Source organism: Pipistrellus kuhlii, unplaced genomic scaffold, assembly GCF_014108245.1.
Source record: "Pipistrellus kuhlii isolate mPipKuh1 unplaced genomic scaffold, mPipKuh1.p scaffold_m20_p_4, whole genome shotgun sequence".
Classification (NCBI taxonomy): Eukaryota; Metazoa; Chordata; class Mammalia; order Chiroptera; family Vespertilionidae; genus Pipistrellus; species Pipistrellus kuhlii.
This window is the reverse complement of record NW_023425540.1, coordinates 40,817,675-40,845,673: the sequence shown is the minus strand read 5'-3', so window position 1 is coordinate 40,845,673 and position 27,999 is coordinate 40,817,675. Positions and strand designations below refer to the sequence as shown.

Here is a 27,999-nt window from a genome sequence, read left to right as displayed (position 1 = left end):
ATATTCTGAATTGTAGTGATATTCATTTATACTCTGAACCAATTAATATTAAGTTATTTTAAAATTTCTAAATGATTCAAATTTTAACTTTAATCTATTTCTGAAAATTTCTAATATTACTTAAAGCAATGTTCATGGGGAATCTGACCCATAACATGACTCTTTTATGAATTTATTGGCATATTAATTAATCAACATTTATAATAAATTTGAGTTATAAAGCATATACTTTAATCTATTTAAATAAATATTATTATTTAATTCAAAGCATATTTATCATCATTTATATGTTACTCTTTTGTCAAATATTATATATTTTAGAATTTTCAATATTTTATATCTTTTAATTCCTCTTTATATTATATAGCCTTTTTTACCTTATACAGTTAACTAAAATTTTATCTAATAGATGACTTATAACAAGTAAATCTTTTGCATAGATTTTATAGTTTAAAAATATAAAAAGAATGTCTTTATTCTATTTTGTGCTTTTTGTTTTTAATTAACTAATATTATTGTAACCAATGCCTTCTTATAATTTGAATGTATTAGATATGCTTTTGTAATTGCTTTAACACTTAATCCTTTTTCATTTTTAAAGGATTTTGTTTTAGTGTATAATCTTCCATTTATAATTATTATTATAATGAAAATATTTTATCTTACTTCACTTGTTAAATGATTGGTAGCATTTTTTAAATACTTTTTGTTTGTTGTTTCTTATTTTCTAATGTCTACCATATGGACTCCTTTGTTTGTTTTTATATCATCTATTGTTTTAGACTATAATCATTATAACTGAAATTCTATTCTTAAGTATTTTTGACACTTAAAAATTATTTCATTTATATATTAAGTGAGATGCTTTGATCAGAAAGTAAATCTGTTGTGTAGGAAACATGGATAAGCATTAGAATTTACCAGAAGTAATGGAAGGAGTGAGATATAAAATGAAGAATAATTATACTTGTCAGTTAGACATTGAAGGGGAAAGGGAAGGAGAATAAGAACAGAGAAAATTGGAACGCAAGCAATGACTTGCGTCCTCTTAAGCACACAACAAAGACATGGCTGAGTTTTCCACCTGCCATAGCAGATGATCAGAAACAGCACAGGCTTATGACTTTATAGTTTCTGTAGGTCAGAAGCCCGTTGGGCTCAGGTCTCTGCTCAGAGTCTCAAAAAGCTGAAATCCAAGTGTTGGCAGTGCTGTACTTCTTTTGGAAGCTCTGGAAATGAATTTTCTTTCTTAATTGTAAGACTGGAATTCTGTTTTCTTGCTGGCTGTTAACTGAGGGCTTTTCTCAGCTTTCAGATGCCAACTTCATTCATTGGCTCATACACCCGTTCCTCCAACTTCAAAGTCAGTAATGGAGGATTGAATCCTCTTACTGCATCTAACCGACTGACTCCACCTGGGAAGAGTCCTCCTTTAAAGGCTTGTGTGATCAGATTAGGCTTAAATGGATACTCTCCCCATCTCAAGATCCATAATCTTCATCACATCTAGACAGTCCCTTTGCTATGTAAGGTAACATCTTTACAGTTTCAAAGACTAGAGAGTGAAAAATAATTTTTTTTAAAAATTTTATTGATTTGAGATGGGGAGGGAGAGAGAGAGAAACATTGACTTGTTCCATTTATTTATACATTCATTGGTTGACTCATATATGCCCTTACTGAGGACCAAACCCTCAACTTTGGCATATGGGGAGGACTCTCTAACCAGGTGAGCTACCCAGCCAGGGTGAGTCACCATTTTATGGGGCACCTTCTTCAGACTATCACTGTCAGTAATTAGGACAGACCTTTTATAAAACTGTTTCTATTCTGCATTAAGTAGAAATTCTAGTATGTCAATATACACTATATTAATATGTGCCCAAAATAAAAACAAAAGAAACATTTTTTTCTGAAATGTTTATTGTCTGAAATCATTTTGCAATGCTAACATTCAATCAGGATCTATATAAGAATACTTTCATTTTTCAGCATATATTGGGTTTATCTTTTTCCCTCCGTCCCAATTTTATTCTTCTTTTAACTAAATTATGAAATATTTATGCTTTGCTTTCTATGTTAGTCTTCAAATTTATTTCCTCCCAATTCTCAATGCATTTCTATCATTCCACCTTACTAAAACATGTTGACCTAACTTATTTCTTACTGATTTCCATTAGGTCAGTGATTGTTTCTTCTTTTATGTCCTGCCCAGCACTTGACATGGTGCTATACTCACAGTAAGTCTAAGAGTGATTTATTGTTCACTGGCTAACTAACAAATAAGTTTTCAGCCTGGGCGAGTCTATTTTGAAGAAGTGGTGTTCGAACACTCAAGGGGCCAAAGAGCCACATGTGGCTCAGTTTGCCAGCCAAGAAGTTTCAATTGCACTGTTCGTGCACGCCCGCACGTGGTATTTTGTGGAAGAGCCACACTCAGGGGGCCAAAGAGCCGTATGTGGCTCGCAAGCCTAGGTTAGCTGACCACTGTGCTAGATGACTCAATTCCATACTTTAATGTAATTTAAATTTTAAATGCAAAACTTTTAACTGTGTGCATGCTTTTAAAACAAAATCCTAAAAAAATGAAAACTTTAGTGGCTCTTCATGTATACTGTATACTTAAATATTTTTATTTTTTTATATCATGCTAACTAGAACTCTATTATTCACCTATATGTAGAGAAATTTGTATATCCATTGCTCTATACCTTCCTCACTTATACTTCTTTTTCACTTAATTTGATGATTCTTTTATGTCAACGTTTTCATATATTTTATTACTTTTTTAATAGCTCATAGCATTTCATTGCATAAATTGAGTACTATCTTCCTCTTATAGACATTAGAACTCTTTCCAGTTCTTTGTTATTATAAACAAAGCTTCAAACTATTAAATAGGAAATACATATTTCAAGTAAAAATCAGTGTTAAGGGAGCCTGCTACAAAAGTATCCTTATTCATGATGTCAGATCTTATAAGCAAATCCTCATCTCCAAAACCAGGCATTTATATTACCCATGAAGACAAGAGTATGGAAAACAAAACAAAACAAAACAAAAAACACGAGACATGCTAAATTATACCAAGTTTTAACAGTGAGTAAAGTTTAAGAGTTTAGTTAATGAAGGGAAATACACTATGTTGAGCTCACTAGTAAAAAGGAATAAAGTTAATATTTGCACACTTGACTTTTATGATGAAAATTATCATACTAGCAACTTTTCTTGGGATCATGAAAGTGAGAGAGGCACCATGCAGCTATCTGGAGGGAATCTATTTCAGGCAAAAGCACAAAGAAGACTTCAGGGTGGAAATTGATGTGGAGTGTTGGAGGAAGCCCAGGGAAGTCGGTGTGGCTTAAGTGGCATGAGGAGGAGGGAGAGTGGTAGGGAATAGTCAGAGAGACTGTACAGGGAATTGTAAACCATTTAAAACACTTAGCCTTTTCCCTGAGGGCATTGTGAAGACATTGGAGGGTTTTAAACTGACAAATACTTAATCTAAGTTACATTTTAATAGAGTCAACTGATGTTTTGAGAATTTATTGAAAGGGGGCAAAGGAGTAGAGAGATTTACCAGGAGGCTATGCAGTAATCTAGATAAAGTAGATTATAGCTGTGGACTGTGACATCTAAGCAACTGTGTAAAGAAAAGTGGAATGGAAAGTAAAAAAAAAAAAAAAAAAAAAAAAAAGACAGGATCAATAGAATGTAGATCACAAAGATGTGGGGGACTAGTGGTAGAAGAGGAAGAGGGAATGGTCTTGGTTCTTATAGCAAAGAAAGGGCTGATTTAGAGTGGAGGGTAAGGTCATAAGGTCAATGAGAGAGAGAGAGAAGATTGGGAAATTCATAGACCAGAAAGGGTAATGCAAAGTGCATCTACATCAGGGCTGGGAAACATCCAGCCCACCGGGCCAGATAAGGTCCGAGAAATCTTTTGGTCTAACCCTGCCAAGGCATTAGGGGAAGTTAATTAAATATTTGACCAAAATACCAGGCTAAATTTTAAGTTGATAATCTCATATGGCTCTCAAATAATGTTATAAGTATCCAAGTGGCTCTTGGCAGAAATACGGTTCTCCACCCCTGATCTACATGAACATTAATATTTTGCCAAATGATAATAAGAGTGAAATTAGAGGATGTGCTAGTGGACTAGAGGCTAATACTAAGGAATGATGGGAAGGAACTCAGGGTGCTATGAAGACTGCAACAAAAGGGATTATGGTTGTAGAGTCTGATGCAAGTTTCCTTAGTTAACAGAAGAATGTGTATTTCTTAAATTCTTCTTATATCTCATACAAAATATTTTTTTTAAGTGTCGTGATTAGCCCAGCCATAGCTATAAGAACTGACTCCTGGAGCTAGACAGCCGGAGGAGGCGAGAGAGGGGTGCAATCTCCTATTTACTAGCTGGATGACCTGAGCCAAAATGTTTTATCTCATTAGCACCTTCCTCACAAGGTTATTGTGAGCACTGTTTGAGATAGTATTTGTAAAGCGCCCAGATCAGTGCCTGGTGCAGACTAAGTGCAATGTAAGTGTTTGCCATTAACAATGTCACCTTCTTCTCTTGGGAATCACAGGGTATGTCCAGAAAATTGTCCCCACATGCATTGTAAGTTGGCTAGAGAGAAAGTTGGTGGAGAGCAATCCATCAACGCCTTCACACTGCAGTTCTATTTCTAGGTATATATTCTTTAGATACACTTAATGCATTCATAAGATGATGTACAAATAAAGGTATTCTTGCTGTACAATTTGCAATTGTAAAAAGTTTGGGGAAAAAAATATATATATATCTTATGCAGCTCTTTATAAAAATGCATTAGTTTCCTCTGTGTTAATTGAAATTATCCAGAGTTATATTTTAGGGGAGAAATCAAGTGAAGGACAGTATGCTTAGTTTGCTAACTTTGATATGTACATAGGTATTTCTCTGTGCGTATGTTTATAAATGCATGTAGGTTTTTTTGGAAAGTTACACAGGAAGCCTCTGCTTGCATCCCAGGAAGAAAACTGGAGGACCAGAAGAGAAAGATAAGAGCAGCCTTAACTTTTAAGTGCATATCCTGTGGCAGCTTTTATATTTGTACTAGAAGCCCAAAGCACGGAGATCCATGCCAGAATAGGCTTCCTTTCCCTGGCTGCCGGCAGTGCCTTTGCTCTGGCTGGAGCCACCTTTCTGCTCCAGCCAGCCCAGAGCCTCCGCCTTTCCGCCTTCTTATGCTGCTCAGAGGCCTGGATGGTGCAGAATGCCTGCGTAGCATCCCACCCTCCCTCTCTCACCCCCCACCGCTCGGTGCCCACATATGCAAATTAACCCGCCATCTTTGTTGGGTTAATTTCCATAATCATTCCTGATAGGCTGGTGGGTGTTGTGAAGGTACAGTCGATTAGCATGTTACTCTTTTATTAGGTAGATTGTATATATGTTCAAAATATTTTTTTAAATAAGTCTTGATCTTATAATGCCAAATTCATATTTAGGGCAAATCTCTTTAGAAAATATCTCTTAATGGCTCCACTGAAGTCTGAGTCTACAGCAGTTGCCAGAGAGTCTGTTGAAAACTAACAATAGTCCCCCATTCGAGTTACTTATTAGGGAGACAAGGTACATCCACATGAATCATTACAGGATGACACCAGAATGTGAAATTTAACAGTCTAGGGGATTTAAGACTCTAAGAGTCTGACAGCTGATTCAACCTGGGACTTTTGGATTTGAAACTAGATCTGAATATACATTTAATTTAGCCAAAATTGCTCAAGAAAGGGACCAGTGTCTTTATATATTTATTTGGTTGGAAAAAGAGTAATAATAACCCTCAAAATTATCCTTTACCTTACAGCAGTATAAAAGCAACAGATCTGCCTGTCCCTCTTCCAGCTGCTTTCTAGTAGCGCTACAACTCAAAGACTCTGTTTGTTTAAGCCTAAATTTAGCAGGAGGTGCCTGGGCAGCTGAGGACACTGCAATGAAATGTTACTGAGTGGCACTGTGATGCATGGCTGTTGATGCGAATGTAGGACTTCAGTGTTTCCAACAAGTCTGAAGGCCATGACACACATGGAAAAGAAAATAAGAGAGATGTAATTGAGATTCTGAGAGAGGACATTGGGGATTACCTACACATAGAAACTGACCTTTTTCCTTACTCCTCATCCCCTCTTAACCAGAAATCACCGTGATGTGTTGGAAGAGCAGGCACAGTTTCTTTGCCCACTGGCTATAGGTGGTGTGTGAACCGAGCAGTTTCTAATCCTGAACCAAATATAAAATTAACTTAAAAAAATGGATTTCTATTTCAATTTGTTTTCTCTTAAGTTACAAAGCCCTGATATTTGATGAAAATGAAAGTAATAGGCTAAAAGTTGGTCAACCGAGGAAAATAGCTGCTTTGTGACACTGACATTTCTGAGAAGCCTCTACCCTCAGCCCTCTGTGCGTAGCCTCACCTTCCCTCTGAAGTCATACATAAGAGGACGTGCTGTGTTGAGCAATGCTGCCAGCTGGGGCAACGCTATTTCCATGCTAGATGGATTCTAAAGACATACATTCTGCTTGAGGCTACTCCTAGAGCCTGGCTCTCACTTGGTCTTGAAAGTCAGAAGGCTCAGCAGAGCTATTCAGAACTGAACTGAGGCTTTGGGTTCATTCTAGGCCAGACACAGGACTAGGTTTGGCCCAAGAGTCTTGGACACCATGTCAAGTTAAAGCCAAATTCTGACCTGATTTCTCAGGAGTCTTTATGAGAATTTTCACCAGCACTTGCCCAGCTCTAAGGCCAGTTACAAAGGTGTGCTGAGTGTAAGGAGCCTGAAGCAAGGAGTCAAGTCTGATAGCAGCCTGAGATCCAGCCCCAGCAAGGAATGCCAGGAATCTGGTCTGCCAACTGCCCCAAGTTTCGGGATACATTTAGCTTTAAAGGTGTACACTTGTGAGAGCTTCCGACTTCAGGTCTTTTTATGTGTGTCTGATTAACCTAATAATCTTTCACCCAAATCTTAGGTTTTTCGATCAAACTTTCTGCTAGGACCAGTGTCTGCCCAACTCTGACCAAAGTGGCCACTATTTACTTTCTTCATAAAGTTCCCAGCAGGCCCTTTCTCTTGGGCTGAGTCTGGTTTTCTGTATTTCTTGCACAAGGTAGGTTTGACTTTTCTTTTCTTTCTTTTCTTTTTTTTTTTTTTTTTTTTTTTTGCATTGCATTGCATTGCTCAGATACCCTTCAAACAATGTGCATTTCAACACTAACCAGCATACATTTTGAATATTTATACCTCTTTAGTTTGGCTCTTTAGACAGTAGTTCTGTCGTGAGATTAATTTGTCCCTCCCACTCTTACTTCGAGCTCATCGCCACTAGATTCATCCCCCTAACTAAGCTCCCAGGAAACGTGAGGGTCAGGGAAACACTATTTAGAATACTTTATTGGAAATGTACGCCGGCTGAGTGCTCCTGGGGGCTTAGCCTGAAACAGGCCCCCAAACACTCATCCACGCTGTCTCAGAAACATCAGGACCAGATGGCCTCGGAATGAAAAGAGGAAACGGTAATACAGCCATAGGTCTCCCTCCACAAATATCACCCTAAGGGAAGCACTCACCTTCTCATTCCACATCTATAACTCCAAGAGAGAATGGAAATACTACCCTTTTCTGTACTTGTAGGAAGAGTACTACTTTTTTTTAATGGCAATATGAAATCTTGTTCTCCTTGAGTTTCCTAATTCAGGCTCCAGAAGTTGACAGAGCATGCTAAGTCCTCCTCTTCCCTGGTCCCACTCCGCTGCTTCCAAAAGGTCACAGAGAAGCCAAAAGATGCAGAAGCATTGCATTTTTAAAAGACTGTCAGATGGTGTGATTGATAGTGCTGCTAACTCAGTATACTGAAACAGTAAATAAATAAGGCCCATGTGCTCTAAGTTAATATAGCTCCCAGGGGTGCCTTGGTTTCAAGGGCAATGGTTTATGCCCTGCAGAATCTCACTCAATTAAATAATAAAATAAACTAGCAGAAAGTAGACTCTCAATCAATGAGTTCCTCTTGAGAGCTCAAGCCCTGCTTTGTGCTGAGGGTTGCAAATGACAAGTTTCCTATCTGCAGAGGCCCATCATCCAGTTGTGGAGGGAGACTCACACCAAAGAGCAGCATAGCTGAGAACTGAACAAGGTTCAATTAAGTGAACTTTTTCTGAGGCAAGTGAAAGGCTGGGCTTCCCGGAGGAGTCTTCTGGAGAGACAGGGTCCTGGCTGGACCTTGGAGAGCAGGAACAAAGACAAGAGGAAGAGAAACTGAATGACCCTCCTGGAGATGAAACAAGCCTGGTCTGTTCATGGACTGTGAAGAGGCCAGGCTGATTAGAGCAGACCATCTGTGCCATGTTAATATTTTCAAAACAGGAAAAATATGTTGATTTAAATATGTATTCATATGCAAAAGATATATGATTCATTTTACTTTGTCCTTCTGTAATGTATCCATGACAGTTGCTTCCAAAATTGTACTATGGTTACAAGCATCAAGCTGGTGATAGGGCTTCAAACATTTTTTTCTAATTAGACCCATTATTTTATAATCTTGTCTATATTGAACATAAAGCTTTTCTGGTGTTGATCTTTTCTTTTAAATTTTATTTCTTTATTGATTTCAGAGAGGAAGGGAGAAGGAGAGAGAGATAGAAATATTAATGATGAGAGAGAATCATTTAGTGGCTGCCTTCTGGGGATGGAGCCCACAACCCAGACATGTGCCCTTGGCCGGAACCTGGGACCCTTCAGTCCACAGGCCGATGCTCTATCCACTGAGCCAAGCTGGCTAGGGCTCTGGGGTTGATCTTGGTTACTTAAATCTTTTTCTTTATTTCCAAAGACTGAATTTTCAGCCTGAAATCAAACCCAATACTGTTTCCCTTATAAAACTGACAAAGAGTCCATCAGGCTAAAAATACAACATTCGTCTCAGATTGAATTCAGGAAAAGAAATAAACCAAAAGAAGGGAAAGAAAGCACCCTTGTGCAATATGTTTCATGTTATATCTAAAATAGAATATAAATACAGTTAGTCTATAGAGCTCTGTCTGCCACTAATCAGGTATATGACCTTAATAAGAGGGAAATAATGATAATACTGTGATAAATGGGGTACAGAAACACTTTGTGAATATATTTTGAGCACAAATGTCTTAGCTTTTACTCTTTCCTTTTCTTATATAAAAAGAGGATTGTATTTTTTCTGAAAAGTGAATGATGTCCAAATTTACTCTTTTCCTTTTCATTAAAATGGACTTTTATCCCTTGCAGGAAAGCATAAAGCCTGTTAAAATTAGGCAAAACTTGAAATTAACGAGTAAGACTGTATAGGATTTTGGAACAGTCCTTGGGGAGCTGAGGCCATCTGGCTTCACAGTTCACAACCCTCCTGAGACATGTTCTTCCAGCTCAGCAATTTCAGCCAGTGAGCTGCAAAAAGTTTTAAAGCACGCAATAGTCAGGGAGCTGGCCTCTTTTCCCTTAGATTGTCAAATAAAATATGACAACAGCCAACACAACAATAGCCATCAGTTGTGGATGAATCCAAATGATACCTATTTTTTTGTCAGATTGCAGGGGAATAAAATGGGGGAGGGGGCATGCGACAGAATCTTAGTAATTAGTTGTGTGCCATGAGATGGAAAAGTTGGAAATCACCGCTCTAGCTGCACACTGCTGGCTGGGTTTGTACTTCCTCAGGAATTAGGAGTCTTCTGATCAAAATGTGAGGTCCCCACACCTAACACCACAGATCAGAAAGTAAATGTGAACTAGTTCCCTGTCCTTTGACAGGCTATTCTTCATCAGCTGAAATCTGAGCTGCTCCTCAGTCAGCATCTGAGAATGAGTCCAGCAGCCTGTGTCCTGAGCTCAGGGGAGATAGATGACCTGCCAGGATGGCACTCCGGCGCCACAGGAGAGGGGTGTGCATTCTCGCTGCCCCTCCTGAAACAGAGCGGATCCACCTCCAGAAGAGACCACCGGAAAAAATGCCAAAGGAGAATCCGAGACAGCAAAATGCTTTTATTAGAAGTCTGGAAAGATTAAGAAAGCAAGCAAGAGTGCCCCTGTCATGCAGATCCATGAGCCACATTAAGAAAGACAGTAGAGGGGAAACTCCTATCATTTCGCAGAGGCTCTAGAGACCGCCACGTTGTGAAGGGCGGACAATGAGAGGGAGTTCACGTCAGCAGGCTGCACGGGGACCCCACTGCCTGTGTTGGGCAAATCACTTAACAACTGAGCCTCAGAGCCCACATCTGTAAAACAGGTCAATATTTCCACATTTCCAGGTTGTTTTCACAATTACAGGTAATATGTTTAAAGGAAACAGCACTCAGAAACTATAGCTATTATTGTCACCTTCGCTGCAGGTAATGATTATATTAGTTCCTCTTTTATCATTGGCACAGACATGACTTGCTTCATTTTCAAAGCCTACCATCTTACAGGCTTTGAAACCAGGAATAGCCTGTCTTGCCACAGTAACATTTTTTTTTTTTTTTTGAGTTATTACTAGACTCCTGGCACAGAGCAACTTTTTCTTTTCATGGGAGTGAATGCACTATTACAAAGATGCTTTTAATCAGATAGAGGCCACCAAAGCAAGAAACATCTCCTCAATAGGAGATAAAATCCTATGGTTCCATTATTTTACCATGAGATGGGCAACAAGCTGGGAAATGATTTTGCCCACTTTTCACTCCTTGTCTAATCAATTTTTATTCTTTTCGTAGTCACATGTAATGGGTTGGAAATTGCTAAATAAAGTGAAAGATGTTTTGAATTACATTAGTAAGTGATAACTGCATTATTTTATAAATGAATGGGGCTATCCATATTCATATAATTCATGAATTGAAATGTCATTGGGGGGCAAGCATCAGTGCCATAGTTTGCATTTAAATGCCCATATTAGCTGTCAGCTGTGCCAAGTCCCATAAAGACAAACAGCTCAGCAGTAGGCACACAGATGAGGGCATTCATGGCCCACATTGGCAAGCAGATGTGATACTGTAATCATGAAATTTTCTGTAGTCAAGTCCTTTATAGCTTATCTAAATGTTCCTAACCTTTTTTCTGAAAACAGCCACATCTCCAGGCTCTTGCTAAGAGCAGAGTCTTTTAAGCCATCAGAATGTCCTTTTTTTTTTTTCTAATTCTATCTGTATACAAAATTATTATTTATTGTTAGAGCATTTAAAATACAATTTAATAAACTATATAAGATACAGAGACATATAACAAGTCTGATATTAAATTGCAAATTCTAAATCTATATTTCTGTGCATCTGGAACCTTCCAGATTAGTGGATACTTATTAAGTATTACTAATGTTATGTGAGGATAGTTGTGGTGGTGTGTGCATACCTGCAGCCTATAGAAATCAGGGAAGAAAAGAAGGAGGAAGGGAAGAGAACAAAAGAAGCCTTGTACCATCAAAGGTTACAAGTGCTAGTTTAATGGAAGTCATAAGTGAAGCACAATTTAATAAGACAGAGAAATATAAAAGTGCATATTTCACTTCTCATTCATTTATTCAGAGTTTGTTCAGCTCCTACTATGTACTAAGCACATTGCTGATTATGAACATGATGCACCATCCTAGCCCTCAAAGAACAAGTCATGGAGTGGAGACACTAAGGGGCTATAGATAAAGAAATCAACAAATGAACTCTAGGGACATAAATTGAATAAATGTTTTAATAGAACTGTATCCAAGGTTTCAATAGCACAGAAAGGGAGAGACCTCTAACTTGGCTGGTACAGGAGCAGGCAGTGTCAGGAAAATGTAGCATTGGCACTGATTCTTAGACGATGACTAGATGATATCCACGGGAGAATAAGAAGGACAAGTGCATTTGGAGGAGATAGAACAACACAGGCTTAAGGAATTCAGTGAGGTGGAACACCATATGAAACTTCAGAAAAGGGCAATGGTGTGTCTGGAATGTGGAGATATGACAAAAGTTGACTATGAAAAGAGAGAATGGGCTTGCTTAAACAGCAACAACAAAATAGAACATTCTACATGTAAAAATAGCCTAAGTAAGGTGGGATGGGGGGCGGAGAGAGGGGATCAATAGGGAGAAAAAGGGGGGGGGGACATCTGTTATACTTTCAACAATAAAAATAAGTAAAATTGGTTAAGTGGTGTGGTTATACTATCAGCATATCAAGAGTTTAATTGTGAAGGGAACCAAAATAACACATAGAAAAGAAGTCACAGGTGTGAATGCAGACCAAGGTTAATGAGTGGAAGACCTAGAAAAGGTGGAGATGATGGGAAGCAGGAGTACACGCCACACGTTTAAGGAAGTAGCACTGTTTGGTCCAGGCTAATTGTTGCTATACTTGAATATGGTCTCAGATTGTGTGATCTGTTGATTTATAAAGAAAAGCAAGGAATCCATATCTCTATGTGTATTATACCAATTTTTAAACGTTGGTAATTGATTCGTTTTTAAATTCTTTTTTTTTTGGGGGGGGGGAGTAATTAGGACTAAAAGAAGTAACTATGAGCCATTGTTTTTCTTTGGTGTCCTCTAATCTCATCCAATGCTGTGCACACAGGAAAATGTTAGTAGACATTTTGCTGATGGTGAAATGAAGAGGTGCAGTCATATAAAACATGATTAGAGACAGAAGGTAAAGATTAAATTAACAAAACTATACATCATCCATATATTTGTACAGTGAAATATAATTTGAGTGTAACAGGATGCCAGCAATTAATCCAGAAATATTTGGGAGAGAAACCACAAGACTGAGAAATCAAGAATATTTTTCCCAGACCTTGCCAGTTTGGCTCAGTGGATAGAGCATTGGCCTGGGAATTGAAGAGTCCCAGGTTAGGTTCCAGTCAAGGACACATGCTCAGATTGTGGACTCAATCCCCAGTAGGGGGAGTGCAGGAAGAAGTCAATCAATGATTCTCTCTCACTGATGTTTCTGTCTCTCTCTCCCTCTCCCTTCCCCTCTGAAATTAATAAAAATATTTTTAAAGATTACTTTTCCGAGAGACTACTTAATGCCATCATATTATTTTTAAATTATCTACACTAATAAAAGACTAGGATGCTAATTGAGCATCCTTCAGGAGTAATTATGCAAATTAACCCAACAAAGATGGTGGGTTAATTTGCATACACAGGCACCGAGCGGTTTGGCCGGGGGCATTCTGCACCATCCCAGCTTCTCTGGGCCTCTGGGCAACGTGGGAAGGTGGAAAGGTGGCTCCAGAGGTGGTGCCAGCAACCAGGGGAAAGAAGGTCTATTCTTGCATGAATCTTCCTGCATCAGATCTCTAGTAAATTATAAGATTATTCATAATGGTCAGTTAAATGCACTGTTTGATGGCATAGAAGTAAAATACTATTTTATTAATTTTCATTGTCTGTCAAGTGGTTATTTTCCTTTCAGATATTTTGCTTCTCTAGAGAAAGCTGAGCCAGTCTCATGTCCACTTATAGTTAGTCCTCTGACTGCCAACCTGTAGGCAGTAATGGTTAGAGGAGACTTCTCCATTGCAACTTCACCTTCTTAGAAGCCTTATCCTGATGACACTGTCCTTGGTTGAGATTTTCCAGCAAATGATGTGTAGGATCATTTTGCTTTTCATTTAAATTCAAGTGTTCAGGATTCATAGCAGTAGATATGCCCTGGTGGACACCTGCCACTGTTCCCTAAGGTAATACCATGGTGAACATTGTCTGTATGCAAAAAAGATTTATAGAAGACAGTGTATAAATGCAAAATGGTGCAGTAGGTGCATCAGAGTAGTGAAAATAGGGTTGTTTTAAAATTTCATTGCTTTTAATTTGCATTTTCATATATTTAGAAATTTACATAATTCAGGAATGTATATAATATCTTCAAGGCATGTGCTTTTCTTATCATCTGAAAAAATAAGATAAATAAAAAAGAAGAAATGATTTATAAAATGAATACTGATTTAATGTATGAAAATGGAAAACAGGCTGTTTGGCGATGCCACTCTCAAGGATGAAAGTAAGAAAAGAGAAATGCAAAATATCTGCTCTCTGCTATCCTTGAAGAGAAGAGGACAGATAAGAACGTGTGAAAGTCTATTTAAGTGCTTTTATTTGTTATCTCCCAGTGTTTTCTTTCAGTTCCGATATATAGGGAGTAACTCTAAGATGTTGAAATGAAAAGAACCTGTGTGTTTGCCTTTCAGAGGGAAAGGTGAAGAAGGTTAGGCAAAAAGTCTCAAGGGGTAACTTCAGTTCATTTTGGTCAAACATAAAACAAAACAAAACCTTGGGAAGAGAAAGAAACGTGAAGGACAAATATTTGATAACATAACGATATATTAGTTTTGAATTTGAGCTATAGCTACTGTTTGTAAATATACTGAAATAAACATTTCAGGACACCAGCAAGTAGTATTCAAGTCAGAGTTATGAAATTCCATTGATGTTCAACAACAGTATCAGCAATTCTGACAACAACAAAAATACGAAAGAATAAGTAAACTAATTTATGCCAAAGTCAGCATATCTGAAAAACTAGGAAGACTAGAAGTCAACAAAATGTTGGTCCATTTGGGCTGTATGAATATTTTGTTATTAATACTTAGTGTTCCTTTGAGAAGGTGAATATCTCATTAAGGCTACAGAGAGGCTTGCTTATAAATGCAAAGGACTGGGAATAAAACTAGATTTCTTTAGAAACTGAAAATGATGCTTCTGAAGCTCCCACTAGCTAAATAGTTCCTTCGAGTGCCTAATTCAGAGATAAATAATGCTAAGTGTGTTACCACTTTGGTGTTCCTGTTGCAATTAATATAACCCTCCATGGAGAAAAGATATCATGTAAAAGCTCCTGATACAACCTTAAAACTGAACATTAAATTGAATCAGATCTTCTCAACTACCTAAACTATACTTTGAGAAGCATAACATTTGGGACATTAGGGTAACGTCAAAGGTAGTTTTGATACTCCTGAGCATAGTACTTCAGCCGCCTAGAAGAATTAAGGGGACAATTTCAATAATGGGGGAATCTGGCTCATTACAAAAGATTCTTGCTAAAATAACAAACATAATGTTTGCATCAGTCAGCAAGTCCTGCACTCTCTCTTGGCCTTGCATATGTAATAAACCATGCCCATCATTTCTCTTCTTCATATTTGTATTATCTCCTTATATAGCATTATTTACCCATGTAATTAATATGTTTCCAACTCACTAATGGTTCTTAAGGGTTTTAAGTTTACAGGATTAGACATAGCATCACAGCCAGTTACATAGCATATGGTAGGTTCCCCCAAGTGCCATTTGTTATTATTATTTTACTTATTCAGATCTAGGATATAGGCACCGGCATGTTCCTACATGAATCTCAAAGGTCAGAAAATATATTACTCTCATTTTAACTGATGAGTTTAAGGCCAAATGAGGTCCAGTGATCTTTAAAAGATCATTCATTGCTCTGAATATTTGCTGCCAAATCCTAGACCATTTCCTCTGCAGATACTTCTTTTGAAAACTGAAGGAAGTTATGCTATAAGGGAGGACAAAAAAAAATTGTGAAGTAAATTTACAAATCCCCTTCTAATCATGAGTCAAAAATAATAACATCATGAGCTTGAAATTTAAAATGCTTTCATTTTACATAAGATTTGTACACCAATTGCCTTTAGGGCCTGACAAGTTATACAAATGAGTGAAATAGGTTGTAGGCCATAGGAAACTGAAAAACTCTGTGAGTTCCAAATCAGTTTTAACCAGAGGCCACCAACTTGTGATATTTAAAACCACACAGGATAGACTGAGTTATCATTTATCACTGAGTAAATAAAATACTTTTATTCCATTTTAAAGAGAGGAGAAAAAATAGGAGTAAGATATTCACCTCATACCATCTACAAAAATAATTTCAAATGTTTAAAGAGAAAAGCATTGAAGTCAATAGAGTGCAGGAAGTTCATGCTTTGATGAACTCTCTCTGATCCAGATACATAGGAATCAAATATAGAAAAACCAAAATTGAATAACAGGATTGAAAGCAAAATAAAACTTCTCTTGAAATAGAAATAGAAAAGAAAATGCGAAACACTAAGTGAGTCCCAAAGCTGTTGTACATCTGAGCTCTGTGTCTAAGAGCAGGCAAGCAGCCAAGAGTTCAGCTCCTCGGAGCAGGGAGTCGAAAACTAGTCCAGGTGAGTCAGGGACCACTGCTTAAAGCCACAGACAGGAAAGAAGTTCATGAAACACCCTCAAAAACAACAACAAAAATCTACTCCCGTTTCCTAGGGTTACTGTTTCTATGGAGCAACAAACTTAGGAGGCAATGAACACAGATATAGTTGGAATTCAGGATTAAATCCAGAGACCTAGGATTAGTCTCCAGGTTTTTCCTTAACCTCTGACGTCACTCCCAGGAAGAAGCTTTAAACCATAACTATAAGAGCTAGTTCTGGACTGTGAGGCTAAGTAGAAGCAACCTTAAAACTACAAGCTAAAGGTAGAAACTAGAGAACAGAGGATGTCGCAAAATATCTCAAATAATTAATATCACACAGACTTTGTTTTCTACCCACAATGAAAGCAAATTAGGTAGGAAGAAGTAAACATGTATAAAAACACACACCTACACACACACACACACACACACACACACACACACGCACACACCTCAAATCCACTCCTAAGTAGCTCACTGAACAATGAGTGAACTGTGATGAAAATCATGAAACACTTAGGAGCAAATGACAATGAAAGTACTGATTGAATCATTGGTGTTTTAAGGATGGAAATGCATAAATTTTACTTCATTTATTTATAAAGGGAAGTACTTTAAAACAAAGTGAGATTTATAATAACACTAAATGAGTTCAACATTTAAGTAAAAAAACTAGTAAAAGTAAAACAAAATAAATCTGAAAACAGTTGAAGCAACAAAGTGATAAAGTTAAGAATAGGTATTAGTGAATTAGAAAACAAAGAAACAAAATAAATAACTAGTGAAATCAAAACCTGATTTGCTAAAAACAAAACAAAAAACACATAAGTAAATAAAAATGACTATTCAATAAAATAAATAAAACACAAGCATTATTTTCAATAAAGAAGACCTACTAATTTAAAGCACATTTATAAAACAAATCAAATTTAGGAACCAATCTGATATAAAAATAAATGCCAAAATCATAATGTATTATCTAAATAAGTTGTGAATAAAATAATAGTGATCTAATTGTCTTTACCCTTGGGAAATAGGAAGAGTTCAGTAATAATAATTAAAAAAAATATTAAGTATCACATTAGTGAAGAAATGACAGGGAGGAAAAAAACATGATCTAATAATAGATGCAGAAATAAAAGCATTTCATGAAATTCAACACTTATGATTTTAAAAAACACATTTAGAAAACAAATGTAGAGTATTCCTCTATTGGATTGTAAGTAAGCCAATGTAATATCTTAGAAAGGAAGAAACAAAAGTATATGTATTGGCGATCTATATAATCATCATGGCATTTTCACTAATCAGAGATTTTATAAAGTATACAGAATACAAGTTCAACATCAATTATTAAGCTTTCTACACACCAATAGTAATCAATTAGAAAAGGTAGCAAAACAATTTCTATCCATTATAGAAACAACAGCAATAGCAAACTCACCATAAAAGGCGGGAAGGGGGGGGATCTAAGAAAAGAAAAAAACTTTTAGAGGAATAATTCTTTATTGAAGAACATAAAAACAGATTGAAGAGATCTGTTTATGGATGCAAAGGTTTAATATTGCAAAAATGTCAATTATCCTTTTGATTTTTAAAAACATACAAGGAATATTTGAATTTTATGAGGACCATATGAAATCATTTTTTTTGTAAACTCAGCTGATTAGTCTGTATTAGCCAGATTTCATTTGAATGTCATACTTCCCCAGTACCTAACTGACTTATTTGCTTCAATTAGTTCCCAATTGTGACTTCCCGTTAGCAATTCTAATTCTGTAATTTATCCACCTGGCTCTTGCAATTTTCAGTTCTGATCTCTGGTAACTGGCCTTGGCTAATCTTGAACTCCTGTCTCACCACCAAGCCTAGACCATTTCCTCATAGGAAATCAAGTCCTGAAGCACTGCTGTTTCATAGTTATGTATCCAGTTCCACAAAGCAATAGAGGACCACAGCCATTGAAGGGATCCTAAATTAGTTAGATTTCTCTGTTTTACATAAAAAATAATTTAGGGAAAATGAATTAATGCTCCAGTTGTGCTAAAATATGTCTCATAATGGGTGTGTCACTATCCATGTTGTTGTACCCCTGAAAATGGGACTTTCAGGCCAAAATGATGACTCACTGAGGCACCATTTCTAGAAATCTAGTCATTTTTACCTGGAAGATTGACCACCTTCAGGAAGTAGTGAACATGTTACCAAAAGGGAAGCTAAAGCTAATGAATTGAAGTCTTGTGAGAATTTGATGAGTCAAAACCATTTTTTTTTTTAAAGAAAAATAAACGGGCAATTTTCAACATGTGAAATTCTGATTCTTTCAGAATGAAGAAGCAACAGAACAACCTGTTTTTAAAACTTTTTTTTAATTAGAAGAAACATGGAAAATGATTGTAATTTACTAAGTTCTTTCAAAAAATACATTGTACATATAAAGCTGTAAATCTATCTGCCAAACACTTTTATTAAAAACATTAAACAGGTCAAATAATTTGTTTACTTTGTGCTTCAGTCTGACTTATTTTTTATCTGTACTTTATTATATGGGAAAAGTGAATCAAATATTGAATAATAACTTCTTCCAGCTAACTACTTAAAAACAACCTTAAAAATAATACTGTATTTGTAAGTCCAAGAAAAATAATAAAATAAGATTCGGTTCTATGATTGATATATCTTGGGAGTTAAAAATTGCATTTTGTCAAACTGGCCTGGTGGGTCAGTTGGCTGGAGCATCTTTCAAAAGGTGGTGTGTTCAATTCCTTGTCCCATATTTAGATTGTTGGTTTGAACCACGATTGGGCCATGTATGAGCGGGGAGGCAACCAATTGATGTTTCTGTCTTTCTTTTTCTCTCCTTTTCTCTCTCTTTAAAATCAATGGAAACATGTCCTCTGATGATCAAAATAAAACAAAACATTGCATTTATCCATGATAAAAGAGAGAATAGATGTAAAAAAAAAAAAAAAAGCAGATTTCATGACTTTTCATATCACTAAGATGACAGCCTGGCCAGTGTTGCTCAGTGGTTGAGTATTAACCTATGAACTAGGAGATCCTGGTTCAGTTCCCATTCAGGTCACATACCGAGGATGCGAACTCTATCCACAGTGGTGGGGGAAGGTGCAGAAGGCAACAGATGGGCGATTCTCTCTCATCTTTTCTATCTCTCCTTCTCCCTTCCTCTCTGAAATAAGTAAAAATGTATTTTTTTAAATTAATTTTGATTATGCCAAGTTAGAATCAATTAATAACTTACAATAGAAATTGAGAATTTTGATGTTTTCTGATGATCATGAGGCATATTAAATTTAGACTGAGTTTCTTTCCAGTAAGATATGTCAGTACATAAGCCCTTCTATTCAGAGAAAGGCTGTTTTTATCATTGCAGAAAGCAAAAACCCTGGTTAGAAAAAAGATGGTAGTGGAAATGCTCCTAATAACTATTTTCCAGTAACATTTTCTTTCTAAGCCCATCATCTCAATCTTTGGAGATAATTTTTTTTTTTAATCTTGCAAAGAATTTTACTGATTCACTGATATTAAGAATATTATAGAAGAATATAAGAGCATAAAGAAGACAAGGAAGTAATGCAAACCCTAAGTAAGATTAGAAAAAAAAAAAGAAATCTATTTTTATGGACTTTATTGTCTTCCATCTGTTTTGAATACCCAGGGAGGAATATCTTCTGATTCTTTAGCATCATTCTGGCCCACCCACTGAAACAGCATTTGTGGTCAAATGTCCCCAATGAAAATATGTCCCCTAGTCAATGTTATGAGTTCTTGATAAAATACTCTTTGAAAAAGCTTGAGATAATCCATGAGTATTTTAACTATTTCTCCATCATCTGCCCATCCATCCATCCATCCATCCATCTATCCATCCATCCATGTATCATTGCAACAAATATTTGTTTAGCACTCTGTGCTAGAAGACAGTATGATTTACATGGAAAGTGTAAAATATCTAAGATATGATCTCTGAAGAGAAAAATCAATATGCCAAGAAAAATAGAGCACATTCTATGGTAAAATTGTTGTTTATGCATTATAAACATAATAGCTCATACAAAGAACCATGAGAAATAAAAGTAGCAATAAACCTTGCCATAGTCGTGGGCAAAAGGTTCTTGAACTGCACATTTAGGATGAATAGGATTTATTCAGGAAAGGAGGTAAAGGCAGGAGTAAGATCTTCAGAAGACCTTTACCTCTCTTGATGCCTAGTCTCTGAATATGTGATGTGGGTGCAGAAAATTTAGTACATTCCTCCAAATAGCTGTTTCACACTTGCTATTGAAATCTATGTCAGAAGCAGAAGGAGTGTAAGAAACAATTCTTCATTCATGAAATAAGTGATATTAAGATATGTGGTTGGTTAGAAAGACTTCGCAGACCCACCTCCCTGATGGGATCAAAGAGTAAGAATCCAGCCCATCCAGCAGCATATTCCTCCACTTCACCGGGACTCTGTCCTGATTCAACTACAAACCTGCTTTATAATACAATTGCTTATATGAAATGTAAATACAGGCATTTATGAAGATGAAAACTTAACAGTTGTTTGGAAGGGAATTAATTGGAAAGGGGCAGGATAAAAACGTTCTATATCTTATTTGGGACAGTGATTACATGGGTATATAAAATGATCAAAATTCAGCAAACTAAGACTTATTATATTTTAATTCTATCTCTATAATAATAAAAGGGCAATATGCTGATTAAATCGGATATCCTTCCAGACATCCTTCCTTACAGACAAAGCTGTGGCGGGCATGGGCTGAGGCAGAGGAGGCCGCTGCAGCAACGGGGGCCAAGGCCCTTGCACGAATCTGGTGCATCCAGTCTCTAGTTTAACATAATAAAAACTAAGAAAGAATATCATTGTATCCTCCTCAAAGAAATTTTCATGCATGGTACTCATCAGAGGGTTTAAAGATGGAAATGCTGTTTCCCCAAATGGCCAGTACAGAGTCCGTGATAGTTTTCAACAGCTCACAGATAAATGTGGGTCTCTGGCAGACTTTGGTCTCAGACTTGCTTATATTGTAACTAACCATCTGGTCATTAGTTCCTAGAGATGGTGGCAGAAAATCAGTACCACCCCCAACTCTGACATTTACCAAAACAACCTGACATTTACTAAACAGTAAATTGGCTTAGGGAAATTTGCAATCCTGAGTAATAGGGAGGCTCTCAAGGTGGAAAATTAAAGTCGGGCGAGAAAGGGAAGGAGACAGCGTCCAAGTGAGGCTGAGATTTTAAGGGAAATCTTTCTTACGGTTCTTTTCTAATTGCCAGTCAGCCAATATTGCAGATATGCAAGTTCTCTTTGGAACAAGTACCATAACCACATGTCTCTATCCTCAGGAGGCCTTATACACATTCTTACACTGAATATTCAAATGCTTGGAGTGAAGTACATAAGAAAGAAATATAGAAAAGCTTATTTCAGGTATGTGTTTTATTATTTGTCAAACTAGAAAGAAATGTGTAAGCCCAAATGAGGCTACAAAAGAAAGAGAGAGGATCTGTGTAAAGTACTGGCAATAAAAAAACAGAAAAATATTGGACCACGGGAAATTGTAAATTCTGTTACTATCATAGCCTTTTATTTTCTCAGTACCTCCCTCTCTTCTTATGATTCTTTCTTTCATCTCATAAAGACAATGAGCTTGATTTTGAAACTATTGTTCTTAAGAAGGACAATAAGAAAACTAACTAATCATATATAAGACTAAATCTATATTTATTTCAGGCAAATAAGTCAGGCTTGGTTTTATTAAAACCCTTACCATATCTTGAATGAGTTTGAAAAATACAATGACCTATAATTGAAAAGCAATGCCTGCATTATATTTTCAATTTTATACACATAGTTTGAAATTTGATTGTATCTGCCTTATTTCTCCACAAATAACAATGAAATATTTTAGCCCTAAGTGCATTTTATAGCGAATCTGATATCTCTGAGGTTATATTTCGATCTCCTCATTGACTGAATAAATAGAACAAAAAGGAATACAATTGCAATGTGAATGCTGCATCATGAATCAAAAGATAGAAACCTAGACAACTAGTTTTCCCCATAGAACACTCAGAGGACAGTAAAGAAATAAATTATTGTCACATTCATTTTTTAAATGTCAATACATAGTAGTGGTCTTTGATCCTAAGGACAAAGAGGTGGCAGAGTTGGGGGCAGTAATTCTGTTGACCTTTTAACAGACCAGCAATGTTTGCTATGAATTTACATTTATACTTCTAGATACATAACATTTATGGTCCCTCAAAAAGTTACAGTATTTCTGGAACACCAATTTTTTTTTAATCCACGTGATACTGGAATGTCCATAGAATCCTGGGCACACAACATGCCTAACACAAGCTTTGCTTTTGTGCAATCTTTCCTGACTACTGCACCATGTACCTCGGGACCTGGCTTACATTTCTAGAATGTTATTTAACCTAAAGATAAATAAAACTCCTTTTAAAAGAGCACAGAGGCTGCATTCTGAGGCTCAGGTCTTATTTGTTCTTGGGTACAACTCAACCCACAGAAAGATTATTCACACCCACTCACAGGCCCCCGCTGCACTCCCACTACCAGGTAGGAGCACATCTAAAATGGCCCCTTTGTGAAATGGGAGGCCTGGAGAGGAGGAACAGTATGCTCAGTCATTATGCAACCACTGGGTAAAAGTTCACCTTCTGTCCAAGTTTAAGGATACTAATGCCTATTCTATACAGCTGCGAAAGCCAGAGCAAATGAGCTGTTGTTGAAAGAAAGTCATGCCTTAGAGCTCGGAATCTTGATTTAAATACTTGAGATTTCCTTCTAATAAAAGGTATTAACTTGACCCAATAGATTCCAGTGGCTATGCTTGTGGGATAGATCAGCATTGCCATGATCTGAAGGGGGAGGATTTGTGTGTGTCCTCCTTCTATATGAAATGGCTAAACAGAAAATAACAAAAATTAAAATAAAATAAAAAGTATTAACTTGATATTCCAACTTATGGGAGGCAGAAGCATTCTGTTGTCAATTTAGAATGTATTTTTTATGGATAACCGGCCTATTAAGCTGTTTGTATTAAAATGTTAATGCAGAGCTAAAATAAAACAAAAGGTACATTTATGATGTAGTAGGCAATGATTTTACATGTAAGGGATGAACTTTTGGAAGTACTTTTATACTTTTACCACAAAAGTAGCCTAATGTAGAATAAAAATACTGGATAATACTTAACGGAACTCCAGATTAGGAATAGCAGAATACATGAACTGGTAAACATGCTGAAGGACAATGAGATGATTTTTTTTTAATTGACTAATATTTGGGGCTATATAATTATTTGTTGGGGGCAGGTGGCTTTCTTATGCTCTGTAGTGCATTTTCAAGAATCTCTTGCCTTTACCCACATGATGTCAATAGCAATCACCACCAGCACCACCTCCACCCGCCAATTGTGACAACCAAAAATGTTTCTACATACTGTTTCTTGCAGGGGGCAGGGGAGATCAAAATCATCCTCTGTTGAGAATTCCTGTTTAAAATCCAGACAGTTTTACAAAATCATAAACATATATTTACTAGTGGGGGGGGGGTAAAAGGGGGAATAAACCTGGTGGAGGGAAGCAATGGAGGGGGGAAAAAATGAGGAACAATAAAGATTTATTTAAAATAAATAAGTAAATAAATAAATAAATAAATAAATAAATAAAAAAGGACACATATAATACTTAATCAATAAAGAAAAATTAAAATTTAAAAATATAGGTATTAACCAAAGCAGTGCCACAACTACACATAATTCTTTGGCTTGCAGATGTTAGCCATTATCAATATGTTACTTGTTGTTCAAAATTTACCCAGTATATATGATTTAGGAAATGGAATTTTTATCTAGATAATTTTTTGTGTTTTAAATATAATTTTATTGTTTTCAGAGAGGAAGGGAGAGAGAGAGAGAGAGAGATAGGAACATCAATAATGAGAGAGAATCATTGATCAGCTACCTCTTGCATGCCCCTCTGGGGATTAAGCCCCAAACCCAGGCATGTATGTGCCCTTTACTGGAGTTGAATCAGGACCCTTTGGTCTATAGGCTGATGCTCTATCCCCTGAGCCAAACTGGCTGGGCCAATTTTTAATTTTTACATAGATCCTCCTAGTGCCTTTGTTGTGTATTAACTATCTGAGTGTTTATAAAAGAAATGTTTTCTTACATTTTTATTTAGCTTAATAAGGAAAATAAAATCTGATTAAATCATGAGTCTCACCCAATTCTCTGAAACCATCAATAATACTAGACTCGACCAATGCAACTTCCATTGATCCAAATACAAAACCAACTTTGTAAAATTTTGCTTGCAAGAACAAAGGACAATTAATCAATACTCTATTGTATTCGGACTAATCTATTTATTTTGAGTAATTTTCAGCTTCACGATTTGCCTGTTTGTTTGTTTTTTTGTTGCTGTTGTCATTTAATTTCTAGAATTCCAATTGATGCCTTTTAAGACCCAGAAGTTCCCTCTAAATTCTCTTTTCCTTTGCACATCAAGAACCAGTGCAAATTTTAACAAAGGTAAAGCTTAGTCAGAGCGGAGACTAAAAGGACTGCCCAAAGAGGAATACAAATCAGGGAGATACCTGCTTTTTTTTCCTGGGTAGGAAGTGTTGTGACAGCACAGGTCTGTCCCAGCATAGACTCGTGGAGGTAAGAAGCCGGTCCCCAACCCACTCTCACATGGCACCTACTAGAGCCTGGCAAAGGCCCCAAATCCTGGGATCTCCTTGAATAAAATACCACAAGAGAGGCTGGTGAGCTGTGAGCTATGTGCATTTTCTCACCAAGAAGTTCCCTAGTAAGAATCTTTTCCTGAATGTTTCTTGTGATTTTTCTCAGATAGGGGAATTCAAACATTGTTCAAACATTAATGAAGTATTCATCATATTGAGCCTGCCTCTTCTCTTAACAACAACAGCAAAAAGTCTTGAGGTCCTTAAATTTACAAGGTCATGGTTGACCCACAAGGAAGAAAAGAAAGGCTTGATTCCAGTATTTACCTAGGTGATAGAAGGCCCGGAGCCACAGAATGTACAAATCCCCTGTATTCATGAACTTAACAGCCTTCTGACTTGTGCAGGCAGAGGAGAAATTGTTACATTTCTGCACACAAACAGCAGAGGACATTAGCATCCTGTGCAGTCATTCTAGTGCTTATCTGTCATGGTACTTGCCAGTCTAGTGTGTTTGCTGTTGTATTTTATGAACAAATATCTATCATTTCAGATATGTCAAAAATTCTGTGGGAGTAAAAAAAGTTTGGGTAAGAAGAGATATATTTTATTGAGAGAAAAAAGTAAAAATAAAATAATTGAAAGTGGTGAAAACACGGTGATGGTTGGGTATGGGATAACACATTTGAAACCAGGAACAATTCTAAGAGACAATGTTGGGTTCACATTCAGCATGAGAAAGGCAATGTGCCTATGCAAAAATGTTTAAGAAGAAAGCAATCTTCAAAAGCAACGATGGGAATTAAAAAATGTCTGAGCATCCGTAGCAGATGTCTGTTAGCTCTTGTTAATTCAGCAAAGGTCTAGGTGTCTGCATAGTTTTATTTGGACCTTGCACTAAATAGACTTAAAGATGACCTTTTGAAACATACATTGTTCTTTACACTATTTCTTGTTAGGTTTGCTACAAATATCTGCAACTCCCTTTCTTTCTTTGTTTTGTTTTGGTGGCTTAAATGCAATCAGAATCAAGGGGGATTTTCTTGATAGTAATCATTTTATTAACTTTCTCCCTGGATTCCCAGATTCCATTAACAGTGGAGAATGTCTACTCCACTATTCCATTAGCAGTGTGCCTACTCCACTAGCCATTACTAATTGGCCTACTCCAGTTCAAAATCATTACTGTGAAATAAATGGATAGATAGGAACTACTAAAGAGAGTAATTTTCAAAACTTTATTTACTCTGTTGTGTTAGCTTAACTTGTCTGGCCTCACTTTCTGTGTGCAGCTTTGAAGAACACAGTTTGCATTGAGACTACCCTGCACTCACACACACTTCTTCACCTTCAGTATTCTGCGGTTTCTTGTTTGGAAACCTTAGCTAAAAACAAATTGAGTACATTTGTAAAATTCCTTCTCTGTAGAAAAACCGCTTCATTCCCTTTCAGTTTAACAACCCGTGTTTAACTGGTTGCCAGATATTTTAAATTTTTACCTCTGAAATGCCTTTACTACTCTCCCCATCTTGTACATCAACTACTTATTCACAGAATTATTTCACTTAGGCCCTAATTGGGCTTCCACACCTCTTCTCACTGCCCACTTCTTTCCAACGTTCAGTGTCAGTTTACACTGATTTGTAGCTTCAGTCACACACTAAATTCCTACTAAAATAAGCGAATGGCTTCCAACTGACTAATGGCATTAAGTACAAACTCATCCTGCTGGTTTTCATGGCTGCGAACAATAAAACTGCCACTTTATCCTCCCTGCCACTCCAGCTTTATCCTTCGACTCTTTCTGCAGTTTCCCAGGTCACCAGGTAAATGGAACATTTTTATTAGCTAAGCAGGCCTATCTTTGTACACGTTATTCTCCTGCTTCCAATTCCCTTGATGCCTATTTCCACCTACAAAAACATAATCTATGTTTCTAAATCCTTCTTCAATGTCTTGTTTATTTTCACAAATTTTCCCCGATGTTGAGGTGACCAGTCCCTTTGGAATTTTTATTTTTACTTTTATGTATTAACCTTACACAAACCACCTTACACTTATAGTATGTGCCCTGGGGCTAATGTCATCCATTCCTCAAATGTAGCAACTGAAATGCTGTGTCTTCTTCAGTGTCTGGTACTTAAAAATAACTTAGTGAATATTTGTAAAATTAAAATGAAAGAATAAAAAATATAGTCAGAGGCTTGAAGAAGCATTGAAGTATCCATTTTTTCAGTAAATATATTTTGAGTATACTGTATATATCAGTTGCCCAAAACTTTCCAACAATACCGGGTATGACAAAACTAGGTTGTTCATATGCAAAACACAGACTTTATTCTTGTATTAGTATTTATTAACTAGTGGCCAGGTGCATGAATTTATACACATGGAAAGGAAATTAATTAGAAGAAAAAATTTAATATTGCTATTTGCCCTTTCTCTATAATATGTGTCAAAATCTGTCCCAACAGAAGTGTCAAATTCATGATCAACAATGACAGATGGAAAACACATGTGCAATTGGTGCCAGTGAGAGCTTTATATGTATCCAACTTAGACTCTTATAGATATAGAATAAACTTGCTTAATTAGACCTGCTTTCTGATTTAATTAAACTTCCTCCAGCCCAGTGAAGCACCCCAACTTCTCTTTCAGGTAATTGTCAGCAATACAGCAGTAAATATCAACATGAAGCAGAATATTATTATAGATCATGCAGGGAGAGCAAAGGGTAAAATATTTAACTGCAGCACTGTTTGACTGTATTCTGAGCGGTGAGAAAGCCTGAAGTCATTTTCAAGGTCCACCATCTCTTACTTCTTTTCAGTCAGGTCAAGTTTCTAAGATCTCTAAATCTCCATTTTCTAGCTAATGAGGAAGAAAAAAAAAAGGTCTACCAAGTCTGCTATCTCCCTACTTCAGGACTTCTGTGAGGATCAAATGAGATGAAACATGGGAAAATGCTTCACAGTCATTTGGTTAAAGTGTAAAATGTC

The 27,999-nt window shown here is 36.6% G+C and overlaps 1 pseudogene; it reads left to right on the top strand.

The window, feature by feature from the left end:
* Nucleotides 1–23,111: 23,111 nt before the first annotated feature.
* On the top strand, nt 23,112–23,225 carry LOC118704019 (annotated as a pseudogene).
* The last annotated feature ends 4,774 nt before the right edge of the window (nt 23,226–27,999 follow it).